Below are 8,520 nucleotides of genomic sequence, written 5' to 3' on the forward strand. Positions count from 1 at the left end.
TTACGTCCTTCGTGTTCACATGGATGGAGCTGGAAAATGTTCTTCTTAGCAAAGTATCTCAAGAATGGAAGAAAAAGTATCCAATCTACACATCCCTATTTTGAAACTAATTTATAGCTTTCATAGGAATGTTATAACCTAATTATAGCCTTAGAATACGGGGAGGGGATGGGGGAGCAGAGGGGAGGAGGGTGTATGGGTGGAGGGAGGGTGATTAGTGAGGTCACATCTATGGTTTATCTTACAAGGGTAAAAGTGAATCTTTCTAAAAGCAGAGTATGAATGTTTTAACTCAATAACTAAGAAAATGACATGAAGGCTGCATTAACCAATTTGATGAGAGTATTTCAAAATGTATATGAAAACATCACACTGTACCCCATGATTGCACAGCTATGATTTAATTTAAAAAAAAAAGAAAATTTGAAGATATTGAATTCATACCACGTACCTTCTCAGAACACAGTGTAATAAAACTAGAGATCAATTCCAATAGAAACACTCAAAACTACACAAATACATGTAAATTACAGAACTTGGCTGCTAAAAATCCTTGGGTTAATAAGTAAATCAATAATGAAATAATTTTTTTAACTGAACAACAAAAATGACAACAGGTTACTAAAATGTTTGTGATACAGAGAAAGTGTTTGTAAAGGGAAGTGCATATCACTAAATGCCTACATAAAGCTGAAAGATAATGAAGAACAAGCCAAACCCAAAGCCAGAAGGGTAGAAGAAAAGAAATAAGAAAGATTAGAGAATAACCAAACAAAATTGACCAAAAGTAACAAAATTTATAGATAATTTCCTGCTTTAATCAGGAATATAAATGAAAGGGTTTGAATAAGCTCAAGTAGCAATGGGAAGGAGATTTTACAACTCATACCACAGAAAAGTAAAATATCATCCAACACTGCTATGAAAACTATTACACAGGCAAACTAGAACATATCCAAGGAATATAGAGGATATGGATAGTTTTAAAACACACACCAATAGACCATTATTGATCTATTAAGGTCTATCCTATCGACCTATCCAGGTCTATGGATAGTTTTAAAACACACAATCAATAATGAGTAGCAATATTGAAAGAGTAATGAAAAAAGTATGCCAAGAACAAAAATCTCAAGACCAGAAAGATTCACAGCCAAATTATACAAGATCTACAAAGAGCTGGCACCTATCCTACTGAAAACATTCCATAATGAGAAAAAAAAAAAAAAGAAAGAAATTCTTCTTACCTCATTCTACAAAGCCAATATCACCCTGATATCAAAACCAGGGAAGAATACAAGTAAAGAAATCTACAGGCCAATAATCCTAATGAACACAGATTTTAAAAAAATATTAGCAAACAGAATCCAACAACATGTCAAATAATAATTCATCCTGATCAATTGGGTTTCAACATATTCAAACATATGATTATCTCAAAAAATGTAGAAAAACATTTGATAATATATAATGCCTTTTGATAAAAAAAAAAAAAAAACTCAACAAACCAGACACAGACTAAAAATATGAGCTAGGCACAAAAGGAATGCCTCAAAATAATAAAAGTAATACCTAATAAACCCATAGTCAACATCATACTGAATGGAAAAATGTTGAAAGCATTTCTCCTAAGAAGTAGAACAGGACAAGGATGCCAACTGTCACCACTTCTATTCACTATAGTTCTAGAAGTCCTAGCCAGAACAATCAGGCAAGAGAATGAAATAAAGTGCATCTGAATTGGAAAAGAGGAGATAAAGTCAGCCTAGTTTGCTGATAAAATGATCTTATATGTAGAAAATAACAGACTCCTAAAAAGACTTTAAAAAATTAACTAATTCAATAAAGTCATGGGTTACAAAATGTATGTACACAAATAAATAGCATTTCTATACATCAGTAACAGTTAAGCTGAATGTCAAATCAATAACACAGTATTATTTACAATAGCAGCAAAAGAAAAATAAATATCTGGAATATACTTAACTAAGGAAGTGAAAGGTTATCTACAAAGAGAACTATAAAACACTAATGAGAGGAATCATAGATGATACAAACAAGTGAAAACAGATGATCATAATTTGGAATAATCGATGTTGTTAAATGTCCATTCTGCTCAAAAGATTTGTACATTCAACAGAGTTCCTATAAAGATGCCAATTTTTTTCATGAAACTAGAATAAACATCTCTAAATTTCATAAGGAACCAAAAAAGAGGCAGATTAGCTAAAACAATCCTAAGAAAAACCAAATCTGGAGGTATCTCATTACTTACTTCAAATTATACTACAAAGCTATCATAACCAAAAGTATATGGAATTGGTATAAAGTCAAACACACAGATCAATGAAACAGAATAAAGAACCCAGAAATAAAACCACATACCTTCAATCAACAGATTTTCTACAAAACATAGACTGGGAAAAGAATGCCTTTTCTATAAATGGTGCTGGGAAAATTGAATGGCCACACATAGAAGAATGAAGCTGAATACCTAATTATTTTTATTTATATAAAAATCAACTCAAATTGGATTATTGACTTAAATGTAAGAGCAAACACTACAAATATTCTAGAAGAAAATTTCAGAAAAATATTTCTGGACATTGGCCTAGGCAAAGAATTTATTACTAAGAAAACAAAAGCAAATATAGCAACAACAAAATTAAATAAATGGGAATTAATAAAACTAAAAAAATTCTGTACAACAAAGGAAATATAATCAACAGAATAGATAACCACCATAAGGAGAGAATATATTCATAAACCATACATATGAAAAGGACTAAAATTCAGAATCTTCTACAATGAATTCATATCAGCAAGAGAAAAACAAATAACCCCATTAAAAATTTTCAAAATTCTTTATCATAAGGAAACTTGCACTAGACTGTTTATTGCAGCTCAATTTACAATCACCAAAATGTGGAAACAGCCTAAATGCCCACCAACCCAGGAATGGATTAACATGCTGTGGTATATGTATACCAAGGAATACTATTCAGCCATTAAAAAATGGAGACTTTACAGCCTTTGTACTAACATGGATGGAAGTGGAACACATTATTCTTAGTAAAGCATCCCAAGAATGGAGAAGCATGAAACCTATGCACTCAATTTGATATAAGAGCAACTAATGACAAGGGAAGGGGTGAGCAGAAAGAGGAAGAAGGAGGGATGAGTGGGGAAGGGATTAACAGAGAGAGGGAATGAGGAAGGCAGGTGGGGTCTTGGTGTGTGCCACACCTTTTGGGGGCAAGACAGGATTGTAAGAGGGACTTTACCTAACAAATACAATTAGTTAAATCTGGTTTCTTGTACCCTCAATGAATCCCCAACAATAAACTAAAACTAAAATAAAATGAAAAAAAAAAATAGTGGCAAAATTCATAAACAAGGGTAAAAAAGATACATGGATCAGGCACAGTGGCTTAGGCCTATAATCATCCTAGCACTCTGGGATACTAAGGTGGGAGGGTCATTTGAGATCAGGAGTTTGAGAGCAAGCTGAGCAAGAACAAGACCCCATCTCTACTAAAAATAGAAAAACTGGCTGGGTGTGGTGGTGGGAACCTATAGTCCTAGCTACTTTTGAGGCAGAGTAGAGGGGGGGAAAAAAAGAAGAAGAAAGAGTGCAAGAGCACATGACAGTCACCTACTATTCTGAACCAGGTGTTGGAGACAGCTAGTACACATAGGGAGTTTAGCTCCCTATACTAAAGCACAGTCTTGCTCTATCTAGTGAAGGTTTTTGGTCTGAAACTTTTTTTCTTTCTATTAACTTTTTTCTTCTTCCTTAATAAATATCATGAATATTTAAGTGTTGTTTTTTTTCTTCTTCTTCTTTTTAATTCTTTATTCACTAACCTCTGGTAACATATAACCAAGATTTTTCTAAAGCAAGTTTTATATTCACACTAACAGTGTGTGAGAATTCCACTTGCTCTGCACCTTCAATGGCACTTTTTATGATCAGATATTTTCGTTTTAACTTTTCTAATTGTTATTTTCACTAGGTTTTTAATTTGGTTTTCCTTAATGACACATCCTTTCATATGCTAACCTGCTGTTGTGTATCTTTTTTGGTGAAATGTTTCTTCCAAGCCTTTGCCACTATTTTATTGTATTTTGTTTTGTTTTCTTGCCATTGAGTTTAAGAGCTGTGTATATATTAAGGACAGCAACTCATAATCATATTTCAGAGGTACAAAGATTTTCTCCTGATCTGGGGCTTATCTTTTCAAAACTTTTCAACAGTATCTTTTAATGATACTTTTAATGAGTAGCTTTCTTAATATAGATCATGCTTTTGCTGTAATATCCAATAAATTATTACCTTCACCAAACACAAAAATGTGTTCTACTATTTTTTTCCACAGGGCTTATAAATTTAAAGTTTTATGTGTAGGTTTATGGTCTATTCTGTGTTAGTTTTTTAACGTGGTATGTAGTATGTGTCAAAGAGTTGTGGTTTTTTTAGGTTTCTTCATTTAGTTTTGTTTTATTTTTTGCATCATGGCATCCAATTTTTCTAGCATCATTTGAGGAAAGTCTAACTTTACATAGGATTTCATTCTTTTCCATCTTTATTAGAATCATATTCTATGATTAATATATTTATATATTGACTATTATTATTACTTAATGGCTATGGTCATTATAACAAACCTCCTTCAAGAGTTATGGGTCCATATACATATTATTAATAATTTTAGAGAAATAATATTATTTAAATACAATAAAAGTCATTTTGGAAAACAAATGAAGTAAAACAACAATACAAAGAAGAAAAATGTTATACTAAGAGAATATATATTTTAGTCTGCTTAAGTGCCCTTTTATATATTTGAAGATACTTTACAAAATGCTTTTCTACAATAAATGGTTACTTTTAAAACAGGTCTTACTGTATATAATTCATTTCACAATATATTACACAAATTTAATTTTCATCCCATTAAACTCTCAACTGTTTGATTTGACATTTAAACTAATACCCTTTGACTATTGGTATCACTTTATTGTCACCAATAAAAATCAAAATATTATAAAAACCAAATATATCAGAATAAAAATGGCATTAGGATTGCTCATAGTCTAATTAGCCTGAGAAAACAAATGTTAAACATGGAAAAATACACTGGAAGAAAAAGCAACAGTACTTTGTAGACAACTCGTGAAAGAAATTACTTCTGAAAAGAGAACATTTACACTTTCATATTACACTTGAATTTTCCTAAATTCAATACCATAGAAAATGGTAAATGCTAAATGCTAAATCCATACCATAGAAAGTCCCTGGAAAATTCAGTTGCATCATAGCTACACAGTTAAGAACATTATTTGTCTATAGAGAATTCAACTAGCCAGAAGGAGAAGAAGACAAAAAAGAAAGAAAATTTAAGAGCAGCATTCTGATAGAGAAAATTCTCTAGAGTTTATAAATTTCTCAATAAATACATGATAAATATATTTATTTGGAGTTACAAGACAGCTGTCAAATAAACCTTGTCCTTTGTGTGTCGTATAATATTTACATATTCCTATAATGGAAATAACAGAAATACATTTGTATATCAATGTACAGCTCACAGAACACTTTTCATTTGCTTGGCTCAATTTAATTTTCATATTTTCTTTGAAATAGGTATCATTATTATGTGTATTCTTACTTTGGAGATGAGAAAAACAGCTAATGCAGTTCAAGTGTAAAGAGATAGGCTGAGAGAAGGAGAGAAGGGAGAGAGAGCAGAAAATAGTCTCCAGTAAAATTAATTTAAGGCTGTGTTTTGGAATGTGATACCATGGAGAGAATACCAAAATTTTCTTTCCTTCTGTAGCTACACTATAATACTGTAAATGTAGCGTTCAAAAATGGAAATATTGATTTAATTTATAAATGTGTAATAAGTAATAGGCTCAACTATGCTCCCATTAATTTTATGTTGTTCATTATACTGCTTCTATCCCAGTTCTATTTTAATTTTATAATTAATAGTATCCTTCCTAGTAAGAGTGGGGTTGGAAGAAGAGAAGGGGCATTGAAGTAGTTTGACATCATACAAATGTAAGTTTCTATATTAAATGCCCTGTGATGGGGAAATAACGGGAAATTCATCTTGTTTTATTTTTGGAGGTCAGTGAATAAATATAATTTCAGTGAAATGGAGACAGTAGTGCAAGTATGTTTAGCAATTTATAACTTTGATAATATGTTGTGAAGGAACCAAATAAAAAAGTTACTGAATGAACAAAGGGACTAATCAGAAAAAAAAAAAAAAAACATAGAAAAATATGGAGTAGGAAGAGGGACTATATAGTTTCTGGTATTCAGTAGACAATAATAGTCTGTAGATCCTATAAATGGTAAGAGACTATATACTGAGTTTTTTGCAAACTCTTAGAGAAGAAGTAATTGAGACATGAATCTCCATAATTTAGTGGGCTATTGTGTACCAGAATAACTATCATACAACATGACATTTTATGAGTGAACAGTGAAACTAAATTTTATAAACTATTCTGTGCTCAATCCTTAAAAGGATTAGGTTATCCTAGGTATTATAATTAAATTTATTTAATCAAGTTTGAAAAAACATGTTGGAAATGCATGTAAGTCCATTTTGAAAATACATGTAATTCCATCAAGAAATTATTGCATGTTTGTAAATGGTAGAGGGAGAGGGGAATATTAATGTGTTAACTGGATTGTGGATTTAGGGGAGTGTTGTGAAAAATGTTAATTTAGGTCAATCCCCTCCTTTGCAGATGCCTCAGGAAAAATTACTTTGTAACACACTAAGTTGTTCTTTTTTTGGTCTGGTGGCTACATGGGTTATGAATAGATCTTTGACTAAGGAAACTTGAAAATATATTGGTGTACATCAGAAATCAATGCTCTGTTTTGTGTCAATTTTACCTATAATTTTTTAAAAAGCCAGTGATTAATCTTGCTTTTGCAGTTCAACCTCTATTTACGCTGCAGACTTCTTTAATAGTGTAGATCCCAAATATCTGGCTAATCTCAAATGGTCTGCCCTGCAACAAGATGCATAAGAGGAAGGATTTGGTAACAGGTAGCCTAAGGCAACAGCACTCTAAGCACCACTGCTGTTGGAAACTGAGACCAGATGATAGGTTGAGCAGCAGCAGAACTTTGGAACAACTCTACCTACTCTTCTTTAACATTTAACATGTGTCAAACCTTGACTGGAGTGTAAGATATTTCAACTCTTAATTATCCTTTGGTTAAGGTTTATTTCCTTTTCTCTCTTTTGTCTTAAGACTAAAAACTGAAATAAAACATGTTTCTTTGATTTCTGCTGTATGAATCTGTGTCTCTGTAAAGGCACATTTATATGGTGAAATTTTTTTTGAAGTTTTACTAATAGACTAGAAAATATTTCTAACTAGATTAACACAGCTAGCATCAGTAAAACAGGTATACTAAAGAAAGGAGCTTGGCAAGGAGACAAGCCATCAAGGAATTACTGCATGCTGGTAAATGGTGCAGGGAGAGGGGGTATTAATATGTTAATTGGATTGTGGATTTAGATGAATGTTGTGATATTATATCACATAGCAATATCATTCATGGGAATTTAACTATGAAATCTGTGCTGTGAAAGAAAGTAGAATCACACCTAAATAGGCCATACTCTGTGCCAGCATCTGACAATGAGGCAGTTATCTCAGCCATGAACCACACTGAAAAGGAAGGCTCAAGGCAGGTAGCAGGGTAACATTTATTCTCTCTTTGCTTTAACAATGAAGCTGCCAAGGTATTTTGAAAAGAATTTCCAAGCAGTAAATATGATGTTGCCCTTCAAATGTTGGAATTAAAGCATCCAATCTCCTTGAGAAAAATAGTTTCCTCATCATGACTAAAGAAATACTTTCCCTACAATCACTCAGCAATAATCAATCTTCGAGCAACTATCAATAGAATCACATCCAACAGAGAAGATACAACTTAAGTGAATGGATGATGAAAAATTATGAGTGGAAAGGGAAAAGACAAAAGCTAGCTTTTCTCTTCTTCTAAGTACTGACACATTTGTAATGTATAATTTATTCCTATTCTAGTGTTTTGTACAGCATAATCTCTTTTCCTCATTGGAACATGAACTTCTTGAGGACAAGCTCCTCATATTTGCATGCACAGTTCTTGACACCTGGCCTAGAACTCAGAGACCCTTAATAATGAATAAATTTAATGAGGTGAGGAAGACAGACAAATGGCTAACCAACATGGTAAAATACTCATTCATGCATTTCATCAGTGAAATGGAAATCAAAACCACCTTGAGATACCACCTAATCCCAGTAAGATTAGCCCACATCACAAAGTCCCAAAGTTGTAGATGCTGTGAGGGATGTAGAGAGAAGAGAACACTTTCACACTATTGGTGGTGCTATAAATTAATACAACCTCTTTGGAAGGAAGTATGGTGACTCCTCAAAGAATTCGAATTAGATCTCCCATTTGATCCCATAATCCCACTACCAGGCATCTGTCCA

The sequence above is a fragment of the Otolemur garnettii genome, unplaced genomic scaffold (assembly GCF_000181295.1).
Source record: "Otolemur garnettii isolate 467f Iridium unplaced genomic scaffold, OtoGar3 scaffold00001, whole genome shotgun sequence".
NCBI classification, from domain to species: domain Eukaryota; kingdom Metazoa; phylum Chordata; class Mammalia; order Primates; family Galagidae; genus Otolemur; species Otolemur garnettii.